This window comes from Cervus elaphus, chromosome 18, assembly GCF_910594005.1.
Source record: "Cervus elaphus chromosome 18, mCerEla1.1, whole genome shotgun sequence".
In the NCBI taxonomy this organism is placed as follows: domain Eukaryota; kingdom Metazoa; phylum Chordata; class Mammalia; order Artiodactyla; family Cervidae; genus Cervus; species Cervus elaphus.
The window spans coordinates 56,277,520-56,304,901 of record NC_057832.1 but is presented as its reverse complement, the minus strand read 5'-3'; the positions used below and the strand labels follow the sequence as shown (position 1 = coordinate 56,304,901).

Below are 27,382 nucleotides of genomic sequence, written 5' to 3'. Positions count from 1 at the left end.
AGATCTTTTTTGTACAGTTGTGTGTATTCTTGCCGCCTCTTCTTAATATCTTTTGCTTCTATTAGGTTCATACCATTTCTGTCCTTTATTGAACCCATCTTTGCATGAAATGTTCCCTTGGTATCTCTAATTTTCTTGAAGAGATCTCTAGTCTTTTCCATTTTGTTGTTTTCCTCTATTTCTTTGCATTGATCGCTGAGGAAGGCTTTCTTATCTCTTCTTGCTATTCTTTGGAACTCTGCATTCAAATGGGAATATCTTTCCTTTTCTCCTTTGCTTTTCACTTCTCTTCTTTTCACAGCTATTTGTAACGCCTCCTAAGACAACCATTTTGCCTTTTTGCATTTCTTTTCCATGGAGATGTACATGTACCTGTCTCCTGTACAATGTCACGAGCCTCCGCCCATAGTTCATCAGGCACTCTATCAGATCTAGTCCCTTAAATCTATTTCTCACTTCCACTGTATAGTCATAAGGGACCCTCACTTTAGTCCTAGGCAAGTACTAATATACAAATTTAATAGATTTATCTGTTACGGACATTTCCTATAAATGAAATCATACTGTATGTATCCCTTCGTAACTCCCTTCTATAACTTAGCATAATGTTTTCAGTTTTCATCCATATTGTAATACATAATAGTATTTAATTTCTTTTTATGGCTGAAATGGCAACCCACTCCAGTACTCTTGCCTGGAAAATCCCATGGACAGAGGAACCTGGTAGGCTACAGTCTGTGGGGTCACAAAGGAGTCAGATACAGCTGAGCAACTTCACTTTCCTTTCTTTGCATGGATATGTCACGTCTATTTATCCATTCATCTGTTGATGAACATTTGAGTTGTTTCCACCTTTTGGCTATTGTAATCAATGTTGCTATAAGCATTTGTATACAAGTTTTTACATGGACATATTTTCATTCATGTTGGGTATATACCTAGGAGTAGAATTGCTGGTTCATGGTAACTCTATGTTTCTTGTGTGCATTTTTTTTTCTTTCTTTTTTCTTGTTAATTTGCTAGGTATTGTTTTGTTTTGAAGTATAGTTGATTTATAATGTTAGTTTCAAGTGTTCAGCGTAGTGATTCAATATTTTTGTAGATTCAACACCATTTGAACTTATTATTAAAATTGGCTCTATTCCCTGGGCTGTACAATATACCCTTATAGCTTATTTATTTTATACATAGTAATCTGTACATCTTCATCCCTTATTCCTATCTTGCCCCTCTCCCCTTACTTCTCCTCACTGGTAACCACTACTTTATTCTCTATATTTGTGAGTCTGTTTTTGATTTGTTATTTTTATTCATTTGTTTTATTTTTTAGATTCCACATATAAGTGATAACATATAGTTTGTCTTTGTCTGATTTACTTCACTAAGCATAATACTCTCCAGATCCAATCATGTTGTTGTAAATGGCAAAATTTAATTCTTTCTTATAGCATATGCTTATGTGTGTCTATACATATAGGCCATGTACCTGTTAGCCATCTGTATGTTTTCTTTGGAAAAATGTCTATTTTGGTCTTCTGCCCATTTCTAAGTGAAGTTTGTTTTTTCTTCATATTGAGTTATATGAATTATTTTTTAATAAATATATTTTAAATAAATATGACCCTTACTGGTCATGTGATTAGCAAACATTTTCTCCAATTCAGTAGGCTATCTTTTTGTTTTGTTGATGGTTTCCTTTGTTGTGCAAAAAGTTTTAAGTTTAGTTAGGTCCCGTTTGGTTCTTTTTTGTTGTTGTTATCTTTGCCTGAGACAGATCCAAACAAATATTGCTATGATTTTTGTCAAAAAATGTTCTGCCCATGTTTTCTTCTAAGTATTTTATGGTTTCCAGCTCTTACATGTAGGTCTTTAGTCCATTCTGAGTTTATTTTTTATGTGGCATGAGGAAATGTTCTAATTTCATTCTTTTACATATAGCCGTCCAGTTTTTCTACATCCAGTTGTTTTTGTGTCAGTACCATACTGTCAGATTTTTGTAGCTTTGTAGTATAGTCTGAAGTCAGGGAACGTTGTTTTTTACCTCAAGATTGCTTAGCTATTTGGGGCCTTTTGTGGTTTTATATACATTTTTATATTATTTGTTCTAGTTCTGTAAAAATTATTATGAGTATTTTGATGAGGATTGCATTAGATCTATAGATTTCTTTGGGCACAGTGGACATTTTAACAATATTAATCTTCCAATCCAAGATGGTGTATCTTCCATTTTTTTGGTATCATCTTCATTTTGCTTCATCAGTGTTTTATAGCTTTCAGAGTATAGGTCTTTCACTCCTTGGTTAACTGTATCCCTAGTTATTTTATTCTTTTTGATGTGATGTTTAAGTGGGATAATTTTCTTGCTTTCTTTGTGGTATTATTAGTGTAAAGAAATGTAACAGATTTCTGTTTATTAATTTTATACTTTGCTGACTTCATCTGCTAGTTCTAAAATTCTTTTGGGGGAAACATTAGTGTTTTTCTCTATGTAGTATCATGTCATCTGCAAATAATGACTGTTTTACCTCTTCACTTTCAATTTGGATGCTTCCCTGACTGGGCTTCCCTCGTGGTTCAGATGGTAAAGAACATGCCTGGAATGTGGGAGACCCAGGTTCAAACCCTAGGTCGGGAAGATCCCCTGGAGAAGGGAATGGCTGCCCACTCCAGTATTTTTGCCTGAAGAATTCCAGGGACAGACAAGCCTGGTGAGCTACAGTCCATGGGGTCACAAAGAGTTGGACATGACTAAGTGACTAACACACACAAACACTTACTTTTTGTTTTTCTCTTGCTGCCTTTAGAATTCTCTCTTTAATTTTTGCCTTTTTAATTATGGTAAGTCTTGGTGTGGGTTTCTTTGGGCTTATCCTGTTTGGGACTCTATGCTCCCTGTGTCTGGATGTCTGTTTCATTTTTCAGGTTTAGGAAGTTTTCAGCCATAATTTCATCAATTACATTTTCAACCCCTTTCTCTCTATTTTCTCCTTCTGGAACCCCTTTAAGGTGAATGTGAGTATACTTGATGTTGTTTCAGAGATTCCTTCAACTTTCTCATTTTAATTTGTTTTTCTTTTTGCTCTTCTGATTGGTTTATTTCCATTATCCTGTTTTCCAGATCGCTTATACATTCCTCTATACTACCTAATCTGATGTGCATTCCATCTAATGTGCTTTTCATTTCAGTTATTGTATTCTTCAGTTCTGACTGGTTCTTTTTTATGTTTTTTAGTTCCTTCTTAAACTTCTCCCTGTAGTCATCTCTTCTTCTCCCTACTTCAGCTAACATTCTTACTACTAATGCTTTGACCTCTTTATCTTTCAATTATTTATCTCTTGTCCTTTAGTTGTTTTTAACTATTTTTTTCTTGCTCTTTCATTTGAATCAAATTCCTCTGCCTTCTCATCTTGCATAACTTTCTCTATCTCTATAAAATTAGGTGAAACTGTTACCTGTCCTACTCTTGAGGGGGTATCTCTGTGTCGCCGTGTCCCTCTGCACTCTGTGTGACCAGTGGCTTTGGTGGGAAGGCTGGATCCAGAGTGAGCACAGTCCTGTCTTCCCTCAGTTTGTGCTGGCAGCTATACTTTGGTGGGAGGTGGGGCCTGAGATGGAGGGGCTAGAGTCAGAGCTAGGTGTGAGCTGGGGTCTCTCCTATGCTCAGCGACTGACAGCACCCTGTCAGGGACAAGGTTGGTCCAGGGTGCTGGAGCAGAAGCTCTGAGGGTTAGATCCGGATTGATTCTGTATCCTTCCAATGTTCTCTCTCACCCCTCCCAGCATCAGCACCTTTGCCCCCGAGTGGAACAGTGCTGGAGCAAGTGGGACCAGAGCAGGTGCCTGGTGTGGGCTGTGGAGCATGCTGGGGCAGTCCAAACCCACGGTCCTAGCTCCAGACTGCTCCCTCTCTGTCGCCTCCACGAGGGCCAGCAATGGCTGCACTGCCTCATTAGGTGCAGAGCCATGTCTGAGCCAGCTCTGTCCCCCACAACCATGCGCTTTCCTCAGCAACAGCAGTCTTTGCCCTGGTGGGAAGCTGTGCCCATCTGGAGTGGTCTGGAGCAGGTGCTTGCTGTGGTCTGGGACACAGGCTGGGACAGTCGTGGAAAACTAGCCACAGTCCCAGGCTGTTTCAATCTGCTTCTTCTGACTTGTTTCTGGGACTAAGCAGCATGTGCATACTATTCATGAGCAAAGTCTAGGTTTCCTACAGCCCTCCCGTTGGTCCCACTGGTTTTCAGACCACCTAAGGGGGCTCATCTTCCTAGTGTCAGAGCCCAGTACTATTCTGCCCAATATGTGTTGAATTACTCATACCCCAGGTAGGATCTCTGAGCCTGTGCATTCTCCCTCCTCATCTGTGTCTTCTAGCTGCCCGTGTCCTGACCTGATCACTTCTTTTTCTTTCCTAATGACTCTGGTGTGGAAGTTTCCTTACGATTGTGGTCGTGTAAGAATCTTTCTGCCAGTCTCCAGTTTGTTTTCAATGAGACTTGCACCATATGTAGATGTATTTTTGATGTGTTCATGGAGGGAGGTGGGCTCAGAGTCTTCCTCTTCTGCCTTCTTGATCTCCTCCTTGTGTGAACTTTTAGTATGAGAGGAAAACTGGTTTCCAGGAAAATGAAAAACAATCTCCTGATAAATTATGGTGAGGAAAATAATACAACTGTGGGTGTCATAGTATCAATGATGACTGAACTTAAGTCAGGTGCCAGGAATGATTAGTTACAAACTCTTTTAAAATTCATATCCAGTAGTACCAGTTTTTCAGGTTCACACTGTAAAGAGACTAGGCTGGAGATGATGTAATATGAAAGTTTGATTGAATGAAAGGAAATAATTATGTCAGGAATCCGATAATATAAAATGAGGGAAATGAATAAAAAGGTCTTGGTCAATCAATAGCAGTACTTTAAATCCCTAGGGGGCTGGTGGACTCTTCAACTCTGTATTCTTCCAGCAGGCAGAAGAAAAAGGAGCATTGCTTGATCCACTAATTCAAATGGGAAGTAGGGTAAACAAGTGAGTCAGGCTGGGCTGCTGCAAAATGGGTAAGAATTAGTAGGGAATGTGGTGGTCTCAAGAGTACACACTTATCTAAAGCCATTCAAATTCAGATTTTCTTAACTATGACAGCCAATCAAAACATACAAACCTAGGTCCTGGACAACTTGTTGCAACCCCTAAAATTAAAAAAAAAATGGAGAGGAGAAAAGGGGGAGAAAGCAAGAGAGAAAGCGGGGACTGAAATTGAACCCTAGCAAATTCCAGTGACACCTCATTATCTTATGTTGCTATTTTTATCACAAATGGGGCTTCCTGTAAATTGACTCTGTAGAGAAACTACTTCCTTGAATCCCTCTTAGAGAGTGGGTTGGATTGAAATGGGGAAGAGGAAAAGAGAGCTGCATTTTCATTTATTAATAATTCAAGGTCTGGAGGTAGAATTCTGACTTCTGAACCAGTATTTCCTGTTAAAATGTGTATTCTGATTCAGTGGGTGTCTAAGGTTGGGCCTGAGATCCTGCATTTCGGTAAGTTCCCAGGTGATGCTTGTCCTGTTGGTTCCCATAGGGCACACTTTGAATACCAGGGTAGCAAATAACTCTTGGGTGAAGAAAACTACTACCTCCACATATTTAGAACATCATAAGCAGTAAGGATATGGAACAATTAGGGATGTTTCCCTTTTCTAGGTCAGGCCACTCTTTGAATTTTATAATCCTAATAAGATATTCAAGACATCAAGGGGCAGAGACCAGTCAAAAAGAGGTCACCGTTCCTAGCAACCAAGTTCTGGCCGATGGGATGTGAGCCTCAGTCACGTGAGCAACTTTTGGGTTATGCCTTTGAATGGAAGATGTTCCATCCCCTTCTTTCTCTTCTCTCTGGCTGGAATGCAGACATAGTGGAGAGCTATTTTTGACTGTGTGGGTAAGGGCAATAGCTGAGGAATATCAGAACAAAAAGATAGAAAGGGCCTCAACTTTGCAGAGTGAAACAGCAATACTAGCTCAGAAATTTATGTTAGAAACACAGTTCTCTTTTAAAAGCCACCGCTTATTTGCGTCTGTCAAGGGCAACCAACCTGTATCATAAGTAGTATGGAACCGCACTGCTGATTTAATTTATTATATTAGTTATGGTTCAATTACAGATAATAGAATTCATTCTGGCAAGTTTAGGGAGATTAGTATAGGGAATTAAATGACTTTTAGTAATGCTAAGAGTGAGCTGAAGACCAGATGCTAGGCTGAGCTTTCAGAAATGACTCTGAAAAACCACACTGAAAATGGTGTCACCAAAGCAGCTGCTGTGTCTTCCATCCTATAAAAGCTGCTGCTACCAAACAGACTGTCTTAGGGAGGATGCCACCACAAACAGGAAATGATCGTTACTACCGCAGGCTCCAGAACCACACAGCCTCAGCTGTGGTCTGCACCAGTGAAATGATGCCCTGTGCCTGCCTTACGGCATCTCTAAAATTAGTGACTGGCACCGGGACCAAAGCGAATTCAGCTGCAGAGAAATTAATCACTTCCAGGTACACCCAACAGTAGAGGATCTGTTTCTGTCTCTACCTCTGCCTTTCTTCTACTTTCCAAAATCTGCACGGCTGCATCTGATTGGCCAGATCTAAGTATCTTTCAAAACCCTATCAGCTAGGGAATCTGGGAAATGCAGTGTTTAGCTTTCTGGGCTCTGATGTTCAGGAAGGCACAACAGAAGCACAATGCAATGAATATTAAGTGCCGATCTACCATGTACACTGTAGCCTCTCATGCAAACAAAATTGAGCTTGGCAAACTTAAGGGTTCCACCAGCACTGTACTAAAGGGAAATTCATAGCCTTACATGCTGTAATTGCTAACCAGGAAAAGAAAATAGATGAACTAACTATTCATTTCTAGAAGCTGTATGAAACACAACAAAATTGACCTAAAAAATACAAATGAATGAATTATTTTAAAAATAAAAACTTAAATTACTCACTTTTAAAGCAAAATAATTAGTAAATAAATTTAAACATTTCTTTTCTGAAACAAAAAGAATCTCCAGAAGACTAATTTAGAAGAAAGGGAGAAAATATAAATAACATTCAGACAGATGAAAGGGATAACTAATACAGATGAAGGAAAAAATTTTAGACATTTCCAATAATACAATACTTTGCTAAGTACTATCAGTCAGCTTCAACAATTATCAACATTTTGCCACTTTTGTTATTTATTCCTCTCTTTTGTATTCTCTCCATTCCCCACTTCTTTTTCTCTTGGAGTACTTTAAGAAAATCCATACACCATAGCCTTTCACCTATAAATACTTCATAATATATCACTAACAAATTAGGACTTTGAAAATGTACACTTTGGGTTTTTTTCATATGATGTAATAGAAAAACACAAATGAACTTTTGGCCAACTCTATATGTAACTTAAAAATTGGAGAAGAGAATAATAGCAAGATATTAAAAGATCATACACCCTAAGCAAATAAGTCTTATTCTAATGTTTTGGAGATGGTTCAGTATAGCAAAATATCCTCAAGCCTCCTCCATGTTGTACTGTGTAACAGGATTTTTTTCTTTTTTAAAGAATGAATATTCTCTTGCACAATACATTCTATTGTACAATACATTCTATTGTATGCTCCTATTCTATTGTACACCACATTTTTTTTTTTCACTTGTTCATCTCTTGATGGACATTTGGGTTGCTTCCACTTCTTGGCTATTGTGAATAATGCTGCAATATAAATTCTTTTGGGAAAAAATTTTTTTTTAATAAAAAAAAAATCTCTCTTAAGGCCAAATGAAATAGAGCTTCTAGCCAGAATCAGACTACAAGCTGCCAATTTGCAATCCCTATTATCTTTTATTAATATTTATTTACCTTTATAGTGGGGATAATGAAAGGGCAGTCTTAGCATCGGTGGAGAACAGAAAGCTCTGAAAAGAAACTAGTTAGATGAGAAGGAATTTTCCAGATGAAGGTCTTGCTGTTGTTTAGTCACTAAGTCATGTTCAACTCTTTTGTGATCCCATGAACTATAGCCCATCGGGCTCCTCTGTCCATGGGTTTTCCCAGGAAAGAATACTGGAGTAGGTTGCCATTTCCTTCTCAGGGGATCTTCCCAACCCAGGGATCGAACCCATGTCTTCTGCAGCAGGATTCTCTACCACTGAGCCATCAGGGAAGCCTGATGAAGATGTTAAAGGTAGTTTATTCCAGGCAAAATGAGCAGTTTTAAGAAGAAAGTACGGGAGAAGACAAGTGGCTGGAGAGGTGTGAATTTGGGTTGGCAGTGAAGGATAACCATGATGAAAGGTAGGGTAGTGGTATTAGTTGTTTGCCAGTAGATATCATTGGAACTAAAGGTCTCTGAACTTTGAAGATAGCATCACTTGTGCTCCCAGGTTAAAAGAGTCTTGAGGTGAGGTCAAGGTACTAAAGTAGGCATCAAGTTCCCAAAGAACATAGCAGAGTTAAAAATAGACACAGATGACAGCAACAAGTGACTGTGAATGAAATTGTCTAGTAGAAGGGTTTCATGTGGGTATGAGACATTAATCTGGATTTGCCAATGGGCGAGAAAGGTGAATGTGGTCCCTGGGAGGAAGGGATCTGAGAAGAACATTCCTGGGCATAGCAGAGCCCTAGTTAATTGAACCTCACCCAGTCTTATTCTCCAGAGAAGCCAAGTGCCCACTCAAGACAAAGAAATAATCATTTTTCCTTGATTGTCTCTGTTGACAGGGAACAGGGACTAACAGGAATAAAGCTGGGAGTCAGAAATGTATGCTGTGGGAAGGTTGTGGAGTGGAGTATCTTGTGAACATTCCTCAGGGGCAAGATGGATGTTCCACTTTGTGGTTCTTACATCAAGAATGATGATGCCATGTGGGTCAAGAGATATGAAAGATTTATCACTCCCACAGTAAGGCTTTCTTGGGAGAGTAGAACATACTCCCAAATAGGTCTGAAAATAGTTTGAGAGAACAGGGAAGGAGGCTGGCTTGGGGTTTTATAATTGTTAGAAGGTGGGCCTGGGGTGAGAGTTCCCTCACGCTAGCCAAGATTTACCAGGTTCGAACTTCCTAACACTGCCAAAGGTGGGAGCACCTAGTCTTTTTTTATCACCTTGCCCAGATTGGGGAGGTATAAGGGGAAGGAGGCTTGGCAGGGCTTGAAAGCTGTCAACCTCAAATCATAAAAAATTAAGTCAAGACTCTTTATTACAGAGTATCAGAGAGCCTTGGTGAGCCTGGACCTCAAGAGGATTAAAAGCACAGAGCTGCCCCATCAGACATCTATATAATCTCTTAGGGAAAATCAGTAACCAGGAACTGTAGAGGCCAGAACTGAAGCTTATGTGAAATTCTCCTTGTTTCTTATTATTCCTGTTTTGTTTTCTGAAAGTGTTATTGAAAAATTCACATAATGAAAGGGGTTGTAATATTGTTATCATGGATTGTGTGTGTGTGTGTGTGTGTTGGATATAGCTGACTGGTATTCAGTATCTATTTCCATCATGTTTAGGTGGTTTCCTGTACTGCCGAGACTGGAAAGCAGGAAACTACATTTGCTTGACTCTTCTGGATGGATTTTATTATGTACATATTGCTTTACATGTCGAAAGCAGAAGTGAAGTAGAAGCTATCTTCCTTCTACTATTTGGCTGATTTTCTGCTGGTGAACAAGATCTCGGGGGCATTTTCTGAAGTGGTTCTAGTACCCAGCCACTAGTTTCATGGGTGTGGAGAGGCAATTGTGTGGCAGCCATAGCTTCCTCATCCTCCTTGTCTGATCCCTGCATCACAGCTTTGCTTGTGAACCATATGATTTATGAACTCAGTAGTTCCATCCAGTGTCCGCCTACAGATTGCTCACCATCCTGATTGTTGCAAGCTACCAGTTGCCTGGTTTGTCAGTTTTGCATTGTTCTGGGGGTTATTTCTGAAGGCCCACCCTACAGCCTGCTCCTCCAGCCATTCTAGTTACCTTGCAGACACCTAATTCCTTTATTAAATTCCTTAGTGCTTAATACAACAAGATTGGTTTCCATTTCTGGCCTTGACTGCTGATTGTCATTGTGTGTTTGTGTTAGTAAGGGGAGGCTGATTTGCGGGGCAAGGTAGGTGTGGAGATTATATCAACTCCAAACTTTATTTAGAGATAGGGATATATAGGGACCCCCGCAGGTGAGACTGGTGACCTTTATAGAAAGAAAATTGTCTGATCATAGGGAGATCGACTGGGACCTGAGAAGGTCTGCATCAGAGTGGGGTGAGGAGGGAGTGCCTTCAGAGTTCCCAGATTCTGTTGACCTTGGAACTGCAAAGAAAAAGGGCTTTAGGGAAATTTCTTCAATCAGTAGATAAAGGCGTTTAGTATTTTATTAATTATTCTGAATGTTCATTGTTTTCTTCTAAATTTCTGAAAGTTCATGTTACAGAGTCCAAGCTTGTACTGCTCATTGCATGACAGGTCTATAAATGGAGAAATGAGGTGTTGGGGCAAAGAATAGTGACTCTATTTGGAAAGTCAGCATACCAAGAAGATGGCAGAGTATCATCCCAAAGAACCATCTTACCTGAGTTAGAATTCAGGCTTCTTTTATACTAAAAGGGGAGGAGGTATGGCAGGTTGTTGCAGACTTCTTAGTACTAGCCAGACCCCAAAGGGAGTGTGATAATCCTTTATTCTTACAGGGGTCCAAGTGGGTCAGGTCACAGTGTTTTTGTAAACCTCCAATAAGACAAATGTTACTTACCAGTCTGTAACTTTTAATCTCTATATGAATGAAAAGTGTTATACCTTAAAAGATCATGCCTGGGAGACAGAGTCTTGACAAAGGGCTATTATGTATATGTCAGGCTCTAGGCAACATTCCTGTTCAAAAATGCAGAGCCAGCATGACTAAGCACAGTTGCAGAGCACAAAGGTTGGAACTAAAGGAATAGATCAAATATGGAATCAGGTTTTCTGTTATATTTTCTTCTCAGTAGCTTTTAATGTGATTAATGCAATTACAATGTACTTGAAAAATCTTTTTTTTTTCCTCTTCCATAGATGAAAGGTAACTTGAGTATGGTCTCCATTTGAGCTCATACAACTATCCCTGAATTGAGTAGAATAAAAATGAAAATTGCCTAGAATAAATGCTGTGATAATTTCTAAGATTTTAAAGATTATATTGATACCTTAATGCTGACTCATAAAGTGCTAGCAAGGAAGTAATTCTTTGATTCAGTCCAATAAGTAGATGTGTAGTAAGGGACTTCCTGAGTCTCCACCAGTTCTTTCCCCACTTCACCTCAGCTACCCTCTTTCATGATAGACCTTGGAAGTTGATTTCAAGGAACTGGACCACCTTGGTAGTCTTTACCTTGGATGTATTAAAACTCCTTAGTAGATGCGTTTGCCTTCTCTTTCAGTGAGAAAGCAAAGATTTTCAGTTGGGAATTTTGTCAATTTTCTTTTTTTACCCCAACCAGTGAACTTATTTAGACTGGCAACCTCTCTCACTTATTATATTCAGTTTTGGAAATTCACTGTTAAAAAAATCCTTATTGAAATATAATTTACATGTCATTTAAAGTATGGTTTTGTGGGTTTTAGTATATTCAGAGTTGCATAGCCATCACCACAATCAGTTTTGAAAAAATTTTTATCACCACACAAAGAAACCCCTTGGCCACCACTCCATCAGTTCTCCCAAAACCCAATTTCTAGGAAACCACTAATCTATTTCTTTTTCTATAGATTTGCCTATTTGAGGAATTTCATATAATTGGAATCATACAGTATGTGACCCTTTATGACTGGTTTCTTTAACTTAATGCTTCATGGTTCATCCATATTTTAGCATGTATCAGTATTTTATTCCTTTTTCTGATTGAATAGTATTCCAATATATGATTATAACTCATATTTTTATCCATTCATCACTTGATGCAAGCCATTTGGATTGGACAAATCCTCTTTTGAATAATGCTAGTGTGAGCATTCATGTGCAAGATTTTCTGTAAATATATATTTTCTTTTTTCTTGAGTATATGCCTAGATGTGAAATTGCAGGGTCATATGGTAACTCTGTTTCACCATTTGAGGACTTACCAGAATGTTTTCCAAAGTGGCTGTACCATTTTACATTTCTACCAGTAGTGTATGATGGTTCCAATTTCTTCACATCCTGGTCAACACTTATCTGCCCTTTTGGTTATTGCATCATCATGGGTATGAAATAGCATCTCATTATGATTTTTCTCTGATGGCTAATGATGTCTAGCATTTTTTTCATGTATATATTAGCCATTTGTATATCTTCTTTTTAGAAATGTCTGATAAGATCCTGTACCCTTTAAAAATTGGGTTATTTACTTTTTTTTATTTTTGAGTTGTAAGAGTTCACTATGTATTGTAGATACAAGTCCTTTATCAGATGTATGTAAGTACAGCTCTCCCTAGCAGAAACTCCAAACCAGGTTTAAAGAACTCACATGCACTCAGACTCAGAGCTTGAGCCCAAGCCGTTCTTATCTGCACCTTCAGGAGCCAGTGGTAACCAACAGAGGAGAGCCTTGCAGTAAGCATCTGGCTGAAGTCACGAGGCTTTACACATGTTAGCAAATATGGGAGGAGGCTAGGGAGGGCATAGTCTCCTAGGGAGTGAGATGGATTTTTTTCAGGGAGGTGAGTTGAGTCATCAAACTGAAATCATGAAAGGGAGACTGCGTGTTGGGTGATGGGAAATTGAGTGAGGCAGAAAGGTTGGGGTACAGGTTAACAAGCAGAGGGGAGGTGGCATCCTTATGAAAGCTGGTCTGGAAGTCTTCCTCTTTCAGAAGGTTAAAGGAAATAGCCATGTTTGCTATTAATTTAATCTTTATTTTCCCTACCTGCTGATGTGGATGGTAAGTGCCTTTTTAAAGGCAAGGGGGCTTTAAAAAGTTTTGGGGGCATGATGTGGTGGTTATGGAGAAGGTGGCTGTAACAATTGCTTCTGATGTGGCAGACAGTTTCCTGATTTTACAGATGTCTGATTATTTTAATGGCAGCAATGTAGCTTTGGGAATTGTTATTCCCTACATCCCATCTGAGTTTGGGATGCAGAGTATTTATTAGAGATCAACATCTACGAAAGGAAAGGAGGTTAAGCAAGAGGAAGTGAAAAGTGAACTGCAGTGCAGGCTCAAGAAAGTTTCAGGGAACTTGCATGTAAGCTCTGGACCAAATATTGCACATCAGATACATCTTGCATCTGAGCAAAATGGCCAGAATTTTATACCCCTGCTTTAGTTAGTCACTGCATGCAGGCTGCTTGGCAGTGGTGTGGGGTCAGATGAGGAAGCTCTGACATTGACGCAGACTCTGAAGAGGATGTCAGCTGGAGGCCATTTGCTGTTTATACTCCTGGCTGCTGGGCAGCAAATAATTTCTTAAAGGAGAATTTGAGCATCTGCGTATCTCTTTATCATAACTGTGTCCTATTTGAAGAACAGAAGCTACCTACTTATTGGTCTAAATGATCAGTATAGTGAAGGCTATTGGGTCCTGCTGACCCTGCCCCAAACAATTCATTTACTTGTGAACTTTTGTAACAAATGAAAAATAGATTAGAGGAGAGACATAGTCACCCTGGCCATACTCCACTTCTACCATGCATGGATTATGATGTGGATGTCATCTTGTTTGTGGGCAGTGAGAGATGCCCAAGACCCTCAGATAGGGAGACTTCCCCTGTATCTATGGTCCTTGAGGAAGGACCCGATAGGAAACATCCATTGTTCTCTCCATCCTTTTCTTGGCTTTTCTTCATGTTTTCCTACCAGACAGGGTTTTGTTTAAATCATTTTTTCTTCTAAAAATTCCTTTTTCTACTGGCTTTGCTTGTATTGTGCTCACCATTGTGCTTACCATTCTGACCATGCTGTCTCTTTTTTCTTACTCATTTCTCACACTTGCATTGTTCATTTTCCCCAGTGTTCTGTTTTTATTCTCCTGGTAAGTAACATGGTTTGGCTCATTCATCATGCATTTCAAGCCAGCTTCCTTCTAATTATGGAAGCTAGAAAGTCAAATAAAACCTCCAAGTCCCCACTGCCCAGCAAAAAAAAAAAAAAAAAGCAAAACATTTTCTAATTCTAAATATCCTAGAATTCTAGATATAATTTAAATTCTGCCAATCAGGTAGATGTATTTGTATAAGACTTAGATTTCAGGCTAGTTTGAGAGGAGGGACTCAGGGCAAAGGGCCTTTAGAAAAGTTCTGGGGCATGATGTGGTAGTTACGGAGAAGGTGGCTGTAACAATAGCTTCTGGTGTGGCAGACAGTTTCCTGATTACAGATGTCTGATTATTTTAACGGCAGCAATGTAGCTTTGGAAATTGTTATTCCCAAATATTGAAAGCTTAGGAGAGTCTTTTTCATTAGTTTTCCTAAGGAAGCCACTTAATTATTCTATAATTATTCTGTAATAAATCTCTTTCCTTTAAAACTAATCACAGTAGATTCTCTTCTTTGTATATACTTTATAAATACTAACCAATGCAGCACTGATTGTTGGGGGATTTTTGTGTTTTTGGTTTGTTTTGATTTTATTTCTGTTTTAATAGGCTGGCTGTCCATGGGCCATCCAGTACCACAGATTGAGGGCTTCTGTGGTTACTCAATGGTAAAGAATCTGCCTGCCATTGTGGGAGATGCAGGCTCAATCACTAGTTCGGGAAGATCCCCTGGAGAAGGAAATGGCAACCTACTCTAGTGTTCTTGGGAAATCCCATGGACAGCTACAGCCTGCCAGGCTCCTCTGTCCATGGGGTTGCAAAAGAGTCAGACAAGCCTTAGTGACTAAACAATAACAACAAAACTATAGATTGATGTTTCCTAATTTTATATCTGCAGACTAAGCAACTCCATTAAGCTCCAGATTTATATGTCCAATTGCCTATTGGACATTTCTATCTGAATATCAAATGAAACCTCAAATTTGTTGTATCCAAAAACTGAACTAATTTTGCCCAATACTTTCTTTGCTCCCTAACCAGATATATAACCTAAGAGTCTTGAAAGTTATCCTCTACTCCCTTTTTGCCCTCATTCTCAACTTTCTATCCACACAAGACCTGTTGGTTGTAATTTCTAAATATACCTGTGTCCATTCTTCTCTACATTCTTACTGCTTTTGCCTTAGTTGTCAGGATTGTTAGAATAGTCTTTCTCTTTTTCTTCATCCTCCTCCTCTTCTTCTTGAGTTTAAAGTCTGTATTGAAGATAATTTTGAGGCTTTTTTTGTTTTAATGTTTTAACATGTCTGAAATTGGGATACACTTATAATTAATGAGGTCTTCCACTTGCTGTCAGCCAAGAAGTCATTCTAACATAGTGATTATTATCTTCTTGCACAAACTTGATTATTATTTAAGGTGATATGATTGGACAACTGCAACTCCCTGATGTTTTATTCAGTAATCATTGAAGGACCATCTGAGGAAGGAATATGAGTCTTAATTGTTTTATAATAAACTTTTATTGATAACTCCTGGTAAAATTAAGTTATGACAGTATGAAAACCTGCAGAATGGATGTCAGCAGCTTGGAAGAAAACCCAAACACAATATTAGATTATTAAGTGGTTTACTTAGGAAGTCTAAGTAAGCACTCTTTTAATAGATACGGTATATTGCTAATACTCTAATAGCACTGAGATAAATACTGTCTGGAAAAATATGGAGATCAACAAGTTTGAGTCTGAGAGAACTCAGTAGAGTTCTCTGTAAGGACATTTTACAAATAATATGGCTACATTTATTTAATTTACAGTTTCTTTTTTATGAATGTGTAACAGTGAGATATGAGAAAAATATCTAAGCCAAAATAGCTCTTTCAATCAATGTAAAAACTTCTAAACTGTAGAAGAGCATTTTACTACATTTTAGTACTTTGAAATTCAGTGAAGTATAGCAATTCTCCAAGTTTTCTATTTTAAATAAAACTCAGGTTTTTTTTTTTTTGTAGGCACATATCTTCGTTTCTCCTTCTTGGAGGCAACTACTTTCTATCTAGTCTTTTAGATGTTTCTTCTGGTATTTGCTTCTTTTTCTCTAAGTATCATCCTTATACTGCTTTCTTCTGATTTTCTTTTCCAGTTAGACCTCTCTATTGAATTCTCATTATAGCAAACAAGTATTTAATAAATATTTCATGCTCTTTTACCACCTCTCACCCCTCAAGACATTGTACATATTCTCCCCTTTCTTTCTCTTCCCAATACAATTATAATTCTTAGATTAGTGTTCATTGTTCACATTATTGTGGTTGTGTTAACAGTATTCCCACCTGAACCATGTAATGAACTATTAATTCTCTTTCTTGTATAATTTTTTGATTTGCTTTAATTAATAATTTCCCTTATCTGTTGGGTTAGTTTTCCATTTCTCTGTTTCTTGTCCAAACTGTTGGGAAAACCTGTATCTTTTATAAATACATTTAAATGCTCAGATATCCCACTCATTTTATTTCTAGGGTACTATTTCTTTGAGTGTGATTTGCTTTGCTCCCTTCTGGACGGGGTACTCTCTAGGCTTGTATTAACTGCCGTCCTGACATTTCCATTAGCTTTCACTTTGTGGTTTCCTTCACATCCCTCTTCTGTTAGATCTCAGAATTCTTGTATTGCATGCTTTCCTTTTTCTTGCCTTACTCTTTAGTTTTGGTGGAGTGTATGTTCTAGTAGCAAACTCAAAAAGATGATGAAAAAGTAAATGTTTTGACTCCTTGTCTGTCTTAAAATGACTCTAGTCCCGTCTACCACTTGATTGATTAGTTTTTCTGAGTATAGAATTCTAGGTTGAAGTAAATTTTCCTCCAGATTTTGGGAGCAGTGTTCATTCATTGTCTTTTTGCTACCAGCATTGCAATGGAAGTCTGATGCCATCTTGATTCTAGATTATTTGAATGTAATCCACCCCCCACCCCTACCCCAGAAACTTTAAAGCTTCTCTTTTCTTCTGGATTCTGAAATTTTGCCACGCTGTGCTAGGCCCCTCCGTGGATTATCATAGTTTGAAACTTTTGTCTTTAAATTCTGGAAGGTTTTCCACTGATTGTTTCCTTTCTTTGTTTATTCTGTTCTCTTTTTGTAAAACTTGTGATTTGAGACTCATCTAGAGTCTAACATCTTGAGTTTTACATCCTAGGATACTTCCTCACTTTTCTCATTTGACTCTTCTACTGAGTTTTGTATTTCTAATATCATTAAATTTCTTTTAGTCTCTGTCCTTCTTCATAGCATTCCATCCCTATTTGTGTTCTACCTTTCTTATTTTTCCTAAGAATGTCACTTTTGATATTTAGAAATTATTTCTCTTTCAATTGGATTTTCCTGCAGATTGCTTTTTTGGTTGTTTGTTTTGGATTGTGTCTTTCATGCTGGAGGCTTTCCTCAAATATTTGGTGATTCTTGATTGTGTGCCCATGCTTATGAGCAGGCACTAAATACTGATGCCAAGCTCTGTATGGGGAGGCTGGGCTTTCTGTTTGCAGGCTTTGCTGGAAGGCCATAAGGCAGGGCCCAGACAGTTATATTGTGGAACTCTCAACTATCTCATTGTCTAGACATCTCATCTCTTGGTTTGATCCCTTTCCCCAGTGAGGAATATTTGAATCAAATATGGCTCATGACACTTCTTGTAAAGTCTTTTCTGACCCATTGGACCCATTGGATGTTTCTGCATAGTTGGTACTCTATCTTTTACCAATTTCTGATGTAACATCTATAAACCCTAGCTCTTAATGTCATTAAGTTGTTTATTTATATATTTTTGGTGTTGGTCGTTATACCCTCCAACAGAAAGTAGGTACCTTATTACCCATTTCTGTGTCCTTATCCTCTAGCAAATGCCTAGCACACATTTGACCTCAAGAAATATTTCTTGAATAAATATGCGTCAGGTGCTGTATGAAATTGTAGAGTGGGTGAGATGGGTGGAAGCAGAATTTAAAAAGTGGACCAAAAGCCCTTACTCTAAGAAAAGTTGTCTATCCATGAAGGATAGATCTTAAAGGATTCTTAAGATCAAAAGTTTTATCTCAAGTTAGCTTTGCCTTTTGTTTGTATTTTTACAATTTAAATTCTTAACTTTTTCTTTAATTCTTAAATTAATTTAATTTTATATTCTTCATAGTTTTAAAGAATGGTGTCAAGTATTCAGAAAAGCAGGTTACCTACAAACTGATGAACCTATCCTTGTGTTTGAGACTTTTTTCAATAGTGATGATTTTGTTTCATTCACCTTAGATAGACTAGACATGGCACTCAACAACTTGAGTTGTAACATTCAAAAAATGATAATAAGATGGCAGTGTAGCCTTTTGCACAACAAAAGCAGAGGATGTTAAATATTTTTAAACAGTGCAAAAGTATTTATCACCAATTACCAGTCATGCTTAGTAATTTCCTCTCTGTTGTTACTCTGTTCAGATATCATTAAAGGAATGTAGAAAACTTCATAAGCTATTGTGAAACTGAACACGTCTGGAATGAAAAATAAATGCTACTTTCTTAATCACAGTAAAAGGTGTTTTTAAAATTACTTGCTTCTTTTTTATTCATCTTCTACCCAGTCCCACGCCCTTCCCCCACACATGAATACAACTAAGTCAGAGTGAGTCCTCCTGTTGCTTCCTGCTCAGCTGAATCAACACTCCTGGAGGCTGTGACTAATAAAAGCCACAACCCATGGTTACACTTGACTTTTGAAAATCCTGGTTAGCTTCAAGGGCATAATTATAAATGTCCATACTTACAGAATGAGTAAGTTGATACAAAAAAAGCCAGACTTCATCAATGATTATTAACTCATTTGGCTTATTAACTTATTTAGCTAATTATTTTTTGGTATTGACTGATTTCTTAGCTATTCTGAGATCATGAGTATGTAAACAAAAGTATTTGATTCACAGGTTGCATACTGGCACTATGCTTTCCTATTCATGGCTCAAAATAATGAGGAATATAGAAAAGGAAAAATGTGATTTCTGAAAGGCAATCTAGTAGAGAATGTGTCTCTGGAAAGCAGTCTGACAGAGAGTGTATCTCTGAACATTATTTCAACAGCTAATTGTTAGGGAGATCAATTAATCTCCAAGAAAAAGGGAATATTTCCTTTATCCAGAAACAGAAGAATCTCTTCCAGTCATGTATTGTGCTTCTATCATTGAACCATGAATAAATTTTTATTTCCCTCAAGAAGAGGTTCCACCAAGAATAAGTCAGTGTTGTTACTTTAGGTGTCCCACCTCGATTGACATCTGTGCCCATAAAGTTCACTTCACCTTTCTAGTGCCCACCCCTATCCAGTAAGCAAGGCAGGGTCCCTGTACAATGGCCAGGGACCTTGGACCTGGTGGAGGTGATAGGTTTAGTGAATTGACCTGTTTTCTTCCACCACAGGCTAGCGTCTTGACAGCATAACTTTAAACTTTCTGTTTTCAGTTTCCCAAATTCTCTTCAGATCTTGGCTCCTTGCACCTTTGCTTCTGCCTCCAACACTCAGTTGTACCGCTCGCCAAAAAGCCATTCCTGATGTCCTAGTTGTCAAACACAGCAGACTATTTTCTCTCCTTATGTTTCATGAGTTTTTAAAAGCAGTTGGTATAGTTGATAGCCTTCCCTTCCCTTTGACCTCTTTGTTGGTTTTCCTTCTGATGCCTCAGTCACTCCTTAACCTTTTCTCTTTCCCTTTTTTTCAATTTCTCTGTCACTGTTTTCTCCATAGGCTTTTACTATGCTAAAATTTCTACCATATTAAACGAGAATTTTCTCCCCCAAAGTTGTAATCCCTCTTAGAGATCACTTTATATTTTATCCACTTCATTATTTAACCCCATAAAAGAATATAAAACATTCCCTCATTTCTTCATTGCTCATTCATTTACAGCTCCCCATAATCAAGCCTATAACCCATCAATCTAGTGAAATGGCTCTGGCAACGTCTTTTTTTTTTCTTTTTTCATTTATTTTTATTAGTGGGAGGCTAATTATTTTACAATATTGTAGTGGTTTTTGCCATACATTGACATGAATCAGCCATGGATTTACATGTGTTCCCCATCCCGATCACCCCTCCCACTTCCCTCCCCATCCCATCCCTCTGGGTCTCCCCAGTGCACCAGCCCCAAGCACTTGTCTCATGCATCCAACCTGGGCTGGTGGTCTGTTTCACCCTTGATAGTATACTTGTTTCAATGTCTGGCAAAGTCTTTAATGACTTTCTGACTCTTGAAAATCCTCAACTTAGTATGCTGTAATGTTCTTTATCTTTCTGGCTTACTTCACTCTGTATAATGGGCTCCAGTTTCATCCATCTCATTAGGACTGATTCAAATGAATTCTTTTTAACGGCTGAGTAATATTCCATGGTGTATATGTACCACAGCTCCCTTATCCATTCGTCTGCTGATGGGCATCTAGGTTGCTTCCATGTCCTGGCTATTATAAACAGTGCTGCGATGAACATTGGGGTGCACGTGTCTCTTTCAGATCTGGTTTCCTCAGTGTGTATGCCCAGAAGTGGGATTGCTGGGTCATATGGCAGTTCTATTTCCAGTTTTTTAAGAAATCTCCACACTGTTTTCCATTGCGGCTGTACTAGTTTGCATTCCCACCAACAGTGTAAGAGGGTTCCCTTTTCTCCACACCCTCTCCAGCATTTATTGCTTGTATACTTTTGGATAGCAGCCATCCTGACTGGCGTGTAATGGTACCTCATAATGATAACCCTATATGCAAAACAGAAAAAGAGACACTGAAATACAGAACAGACTTTTGAACTCTGTGGGAGAAGGTGAGGGTGGGATATTTCAAAAGAATAGCATGTATATTATCTATGGTGAAACAGATCACCAGCCCAGGTGGGATGCATGAGACAAGTGCTCGGGCCTGGTGCACTGGGAAGACCCAGAGGAGTCGGGTGGAGAGGGAGGTGGGAGCGGGGATCGGGATGGGGAATACGTGTAAATCTATGGCTGATTCATATCAATGTATGGCAAAACCCACTGAAATGTTGTGAAGTAATTAGCCTCCAACTAATAAAAAAAAAAATAAATAAAATTTAAAAAACAAACAAAAAAAAAGAAAATCCTCAATTTATTTGTTTTTCCTTTCCAGCACTTGACCATATTGATGACTTCCTTCTAGAAGCTCTCTCTTCCTTGGCTTCCAGTCATGGTACTTTGCTGGTTCTCTTGCCACTCTGGGCAATTTTTTTTTCAGACTCCTTTTGTTCCCTTGTTAACCTCTGAACACTGATGTTTCCCATCATCTTGGACTTTTTCTCCTCTTACCTTACAAGCAGCCCTAGAGTAAGTTCACCCTTCTCTGTGGCTTTAACCACCCTACACATGATGGTGACCAGCATGTAATCTGGAGAACTCAGCAATTTATACTTTTGTTTTCTGCTATGCAGTCTCGCTTTTGACTCTGCCAGCTGCTCTAAGCGACATACAGCAATCCCCCTCCTAGCATCCCTCTTCATTCTGCAGGGTGTTTTTCCTCGGGGAGCTCTTTCCCTACTCTCAAAGGCCATGGCACTTTTTGTTTATTTCCTCTTTCAATCCTCAGGGCCCCTTTGGCCCTTTAGAAATATAGCTGTGATATTCCTATGGATTAAGGTTTGAAAACAATATCCTCTTAATTCTTTTCTAAGGCAAAGAAATATCAGACCCAAGGATACTCTGCTTGGCTTCTGGGATAGGGTTTTTCTTTTCTTTTAATTTTTATTGTGATATAGTTGCTTTACAATGTGTTAGCCCAGTGTGCTTCTGCCGTATAACAAAGTGAATCAACTATATGTATATATATCCCTTTCCTCTTGGACCTCCCTCCAGCCACCTGCACGCAGCCCCCAAGTCCACCCGTCTAGGTCACCATGGAGCACTGAGTCGGCTCCCTGTGCTGTTATTTGTCTTATACATGGCGGTGTATATATGCCAGTCCTAATCTCTCAATTCATTCCACCCCACTTTTGCCTCCTGTGTCTGTTTTCTATGTCCAAATCTCTGTTCCTGCCCCACAAATTGGTTCATCTATATCATTTTTCTAGATTAGTCATATATGCATTAAGATATTATATTTGTTTTTCTCTTTCTGACTTACTTCACTCTGTATGACAAACTCTAGGTCCATCCATATCTCTACAAATGACCCAATTTTGTTCCCTTTTATGGCTGAGTAATATTCCATTGTGTGTGTGTGTGTATATATATATATATATACAACATCTTCTTTATTCATTCATCAGTTGATGGACATTTTGGTGGCTTCCATGTTCTGGCTATTATAAATAGTGCTGCAATGAATATGGGGGCACATGTGTCTTTTTCCCCAGGGTATATGCCCAGTAGTAGGATTTCTGGGTTGTACTGGGAAAATGTCTACCTAATTGGTTGTTCTGCCATCACTTCAACTATGTTCTCTGCTTAGTCGCTCAGTCATGTCCAACTCTTTGTGATTCCACAGACTGCAGCTCACCAGGATCCTCTGTCCATGGGGATTTTCCAGGCAAGAATACTGTAGCTGGTTGCCATACCCTCCACCAAGGGATCTTCCCAACCCAGGGATAGATCCCAGGTCTCTCACATTGCAGGTGGATCCTTTACTGTCTGAGCCACCAGAGAAGCCCAAGAATACTGGAGTGGGTAGCCTACCCCTTCTCAGGGTGATCTTCCCAACCCAGGAATTGAACTGGAGTCTCCTGCCTTGCAGGTGGATTCTTTATCAACTGAGCTGCCAGGGAAGCCCCACTTTAAATATAACATAACTAAAATGAACTTTGCTTCTCTCTCCCATCCTATCTTGCGCTGTATCTGCTTCTTTTTCTTTATCCACTGGACTGGTAAATATTACCAGCATCTATTTAGCTACCAGAGAAGGCAATGGCAATCCACTCCGGTCCTCGTGCCTGGAAAATCCCATGGACGGCGGAGCCTGGTAGGGTGCAGTCCATGGGGTCGCTAAGAGTCGGACACAACTGAGAGACTTCACTTTCACTTCTCACCTTCCTGCATTGGAGAAGGAAATGGCAACCCACTCCAGCATTCTTGCCTGGAGAATCCCCAGGACGGGGGAGCCTGGTGGGCTGCCGTCTATGGGGTCGCACAGAGTCCGACACGACTGAAGCGACTTAGCAGCAGCAGCAGCAGCATTTAGTTACCAGGCCAGAATCCTATGTGTCATCTTGGGCTCCATACTCCTCCTCCCCTGCTTTGTCCAGGCAATCTGCTAATTCTGTTGGCTAAATGTCTCTGAAAACCACCTTCTTAGTACAGTTCTTAGTGTCATCACCTGTATCCAGGCCCAATTTGTCTCCGTCCCTAGCTGTTTACTCTGGTAGTGCTTCTTCCAATCTGTCCTCCACACTGTTGTCAGAGGGATCATTTCACTACAGATCGGGTTATATTTCTCTCCTACTTAAATATCTTAGTGGTTTCACCTTCCAGTGATTCTATGGGAAGTTTAGTGTGCTATCCTAAGCCTTTCACACTCCTCCTTGTCTTCTCTATTGCCTCATCTCTTGCCATACTCTGCATACCCATACCCATCATATCTCCAGTCTTCAAGTCCTCTTTGCGTTTCACTGTCTGTAATGCACTTTCCTCCTCTCACCCTTCTCTACCTGTTGTCTCCACCAACATCTACTCATAAGAAAATGCAAATTAAAAACAGAATGGATACCACAACATATGACATATCTACCAGAATGGCTAAAGGAGGACACTTCCAATAGCAAGAGTGGGTGAAGATTTGGAATCCACTGAAAGACAAATACATGGCTAGTAAAGAATAAGTTGGCCCAGCCACTTTGGGAAGCTGATATCTATGAAAGGTAAGCATATTCAAAAGCATTCAAGGATCAGTTCCTGTTAGAAAGAGTTGGCTTCAGCTCCTTGATCCCATAGCATTTTACTATGGCATTTATCACACTATTGTACTTGTTTATTTTTTATTAGTTTTTTTTTCCCACTGGGCTGCCAGATGTTTCAAAAACAAATTCTGCCTCTTTGTGTCTGTATTCTGAGAGATGGGGACAGTTCTGGCAGTAAATGCTTGCTTAATGGGTTACATGTATACTTAAAGGAAATAGAAGTTAATGCTTGCTGGCAGTTCTAAGGAGAATTCCTTACTTTATGAACTTAACTGATTTCTTCTGATAGGAAGTGAAAACTGTAGCTCCAAACATGTTACCTTTTGCATTAAATTTTCAGAAAACTCTACAATTTAAAAAATCAGACTTTAAAATATCAACACCAACTCACCTTTCTGTTAAAGGAGTAAATAAAATGAACTGAAATCAGCATGTCACACTACTTACCCAATCAAAATTGCCAAAGGGAGAGTAGAGTGGCATCAAGAGCCATGTAGAGAAACGTTAGCCTGGATTAGAGACATCAATAGAAGCATCAATATTTAAAAAGTATTTTTGATTCTTACCTGATGACTTTATTTGTTTTAAAATAGACTGAAATATAACATGAGGCACGAATGATCAAACACAGTAAAGATCACCTAAAGAAACAAAGGGAAAAGACCCTACCAGCTCCTTGAAGTAAGTCATCTGGTACAACAGAGTAATGGTTTAGCTCTAAATTTTCTGGAAACTAAGGAGAAAAAAGGAAGAAATGAAGTTGAATAACTTTCAGTTTCTGTTGAAAGGATGTGTAAATTCATACTCAAAGAAAATCAACCAGCTCATAACTGGCAGAGCCAGAGTTTGAGCTTATCTGCTGCCAGAGCAGTGTCCCGTCCAGCACTCCAGGCTGCCTCCTCTGCCCACAGCGGGAGATGTGTCTGCACGGGTCACAGTGCATCTAATGCGGGGAGCAAGGCTGCTCCCAGGACAGTGAGGCTGGTTATGTCAGTTTCAGACTTTGTCATCAACAAGGATGTATGATGAAAAACTTAAAGGACTCTCATAAATGAAGACCAAATTATTTCATTAGTTTTGATAAAAAGAGTGGAATCATAAAATTCGTGGTCCCTTGGTGCTCTGTGCTGATTCTGAGTGTGAATTAAAGATCTTGGTAGGAGACCTTGTTTCATGACTGCACTGAGGAGGAACTTTTTTATCCCTAATCAGTGCACCTGTATCTAAAAAGAGGAAAGAAAAGAGAAGGAAGTATTTGAAAGAGATGTGTCTCATCTCATTCATCTTATGGAAAACTCTTTTCTACTTGTCACCAGTGTTTTGCCTTGATCTTTCCTCTGCCCCCAGAAGGTTGCAACTAGTAAGACAGTGCAGGCATTGAGTCAAGAAAACCTCTTTTCCATCCTGCTTCCTCATTTTCTTGCACAGCATCCGGCACCTGATGGCAGCTAATCTGAATACAGCGAGGAAAGGAAGCCAGTGAAGCAACCACAAGTTCACTCCTGATATAAGAAGGACATAGAGATTAATTGCAAGGCAGGCACTGATCAACCAATGCATTAGATCACTTGTTTTCTACTTTGCTGTCATCTGTGTTCTCTTTCAGATCCTGAACTATGCCTGGGAACAACATGTTCGTGTGACGTAAAGATATTTGGGATACAATGCAATGGGGAGAAAGCAGGGAGGAAAGGAGGAATATACCCTTTGATGTAATCCTGCTTTGTCACTGTGGAGAATCAAGCATAATTTAACTGAATTAAAACCAGTTCTCTAATGCATCAGATAAAAATGCCATATTGATAATTCAGTACCAAACTGCATTTAAAAATACCACCTGTATAAAACATCATACCAATTTAAGCTGCTACCCACCCTAAATTTATTGCATAGTATTGGAATGCAGGACTTAAAATTCATTTGTGAAAATCATACATAAAATGTGACATTAAATATAGTCTTTTAAAAGCTTAAAAAACATGGCATCTATTAACGTCTGGCAAATCCACCAAAGTAAAATAAAGGCACATATCCCCAAAAGACAAGAAGAATGGAAAAGAAAGTGATGGCAACAACACTGTGGGAGAGAAAATGCAAATAGTGAGATCACAGAAAGCTAGAGGCTAATTCAACAGTGAAAAGTGCTTGCTGCTGCTGCTAAGTCGCTTCAGTCGTATCCAACTCTGTGATACCCCATTGACGGCAGCCCACCAGGCTCCTCTGTCCCTGGGATTCTCCAGGCAAGAACACTGGAGTGGGTTGCCATTTCCTTCTCCAGAAGAGTGCTTAGGAGGAGGTAAACTTTTGCTTGTGAACGTCCAAAACACCCAGAAATTGAATCTGAATGTGAATTGGATTGAAACTCCAAATGAGAATTAGTCAGGTCCTCTTATCATACTCAATGTGTATTTAGTGTGTGTGTGTTCAGTTGCTCAGTTGCATCCAACTCTTTGCAACTCCATGGACTGTAGCCCAACAGGCTCTTCTGCCCATGGGATTTTTCAGGCAGGAATACTGGAGTGGGTTTCCATTTGATCTTGTCAACCCATACTCCATACCAAGCAGCAACTACTCTCCCAGAGATGGAAGTGAAGTCTTTGAATTAGATGGACTCTGGCATCACGGACAGCAGACTCACCTGTGGGTAGAGGGCTGCCCTGAAAACAAGGTAAATCTATGTATTAGATGGGTAAAATGATTCCTTCCTATAGCCTACACAGCTCTAAAAAATGTTGATCGAGAGGCTTACACACCCTAGGCAGGAGTTTGCAGAATTCTTCTCTGGGGGACGGTCAACCCAAGAGAAAAACCAACAGATCCTGATGGTTTAGAATTCCCAAAAAATAGCTGCATCCCTGTCCAATCAGTGAAGGTAAAATCCTTACCACCCACTACCCAGGTTTCAGTGCTCCATCTTTAAATATGATCAAAGATCAAGGGTCACCAGAAAATTGAGGGTAAAACCCATTTAACATGAGATAGAGTGTGAACATTGCCAAATGGGTGCTACTGAAATCAGATTGATTATATTCTTTGCAGCCGAAGATGGAGAAGCTCTATACAGTCAGCAAAAACAAGACCTGAAGCTAACTGTGACTCAGATCATGAGTTCCTTATTTCAAAATTCTGGCTTAAATTGAAGAAAGTAGGCAAAACCACTAGACTATTCGTGTATGACCTTAAACAAATCACTTACAATTATATAGTGGAAGTGACGAATAGATTCAAGGGATTTGATCTGGTAGACAAAGTGCCTGAAGAACTATGGACAGAGATTTGTAACACTGTATAGGAGGCAGTGACCAAAACCATCCTAAAGGAAAAGAAGTGCAAGAAGGCTACGTGGTTGTCTGAGGAGGTTTTACAAATAGCTGAGGGAAAAAAAGTGAAAAGCAAGGGAGAAAGAGAAAGATATATCTAACTAATACAGAGTTCCAGAGAATAGCAAAGA

At 39.1% G+C, this 27,382-nt stretch overlaps 1 long non-coding RNA gene across 1 annotated transcript in view; it reads left to right on the top strand.

Annotated features, from left to right (window-relative positions):
* The window catches only part of LOC122674533, a 113,921-nt gene extending 88,113 nt beyond the window's left edge, over positions 1-25,808 (top strand). The window contains exon 3 of the long non-coding RNA XR_006334989.1: positions 25,538-25,808. This is a non-coding gene — a long non-coding RNA (uncharacterized LOC122674533). The remainder of the gene's footprint in view (positions 1-25,537) is intronic.
* The last annotated feature ends 1,574 nt before the right edge of the window (positions 25,809-27,382 follow it).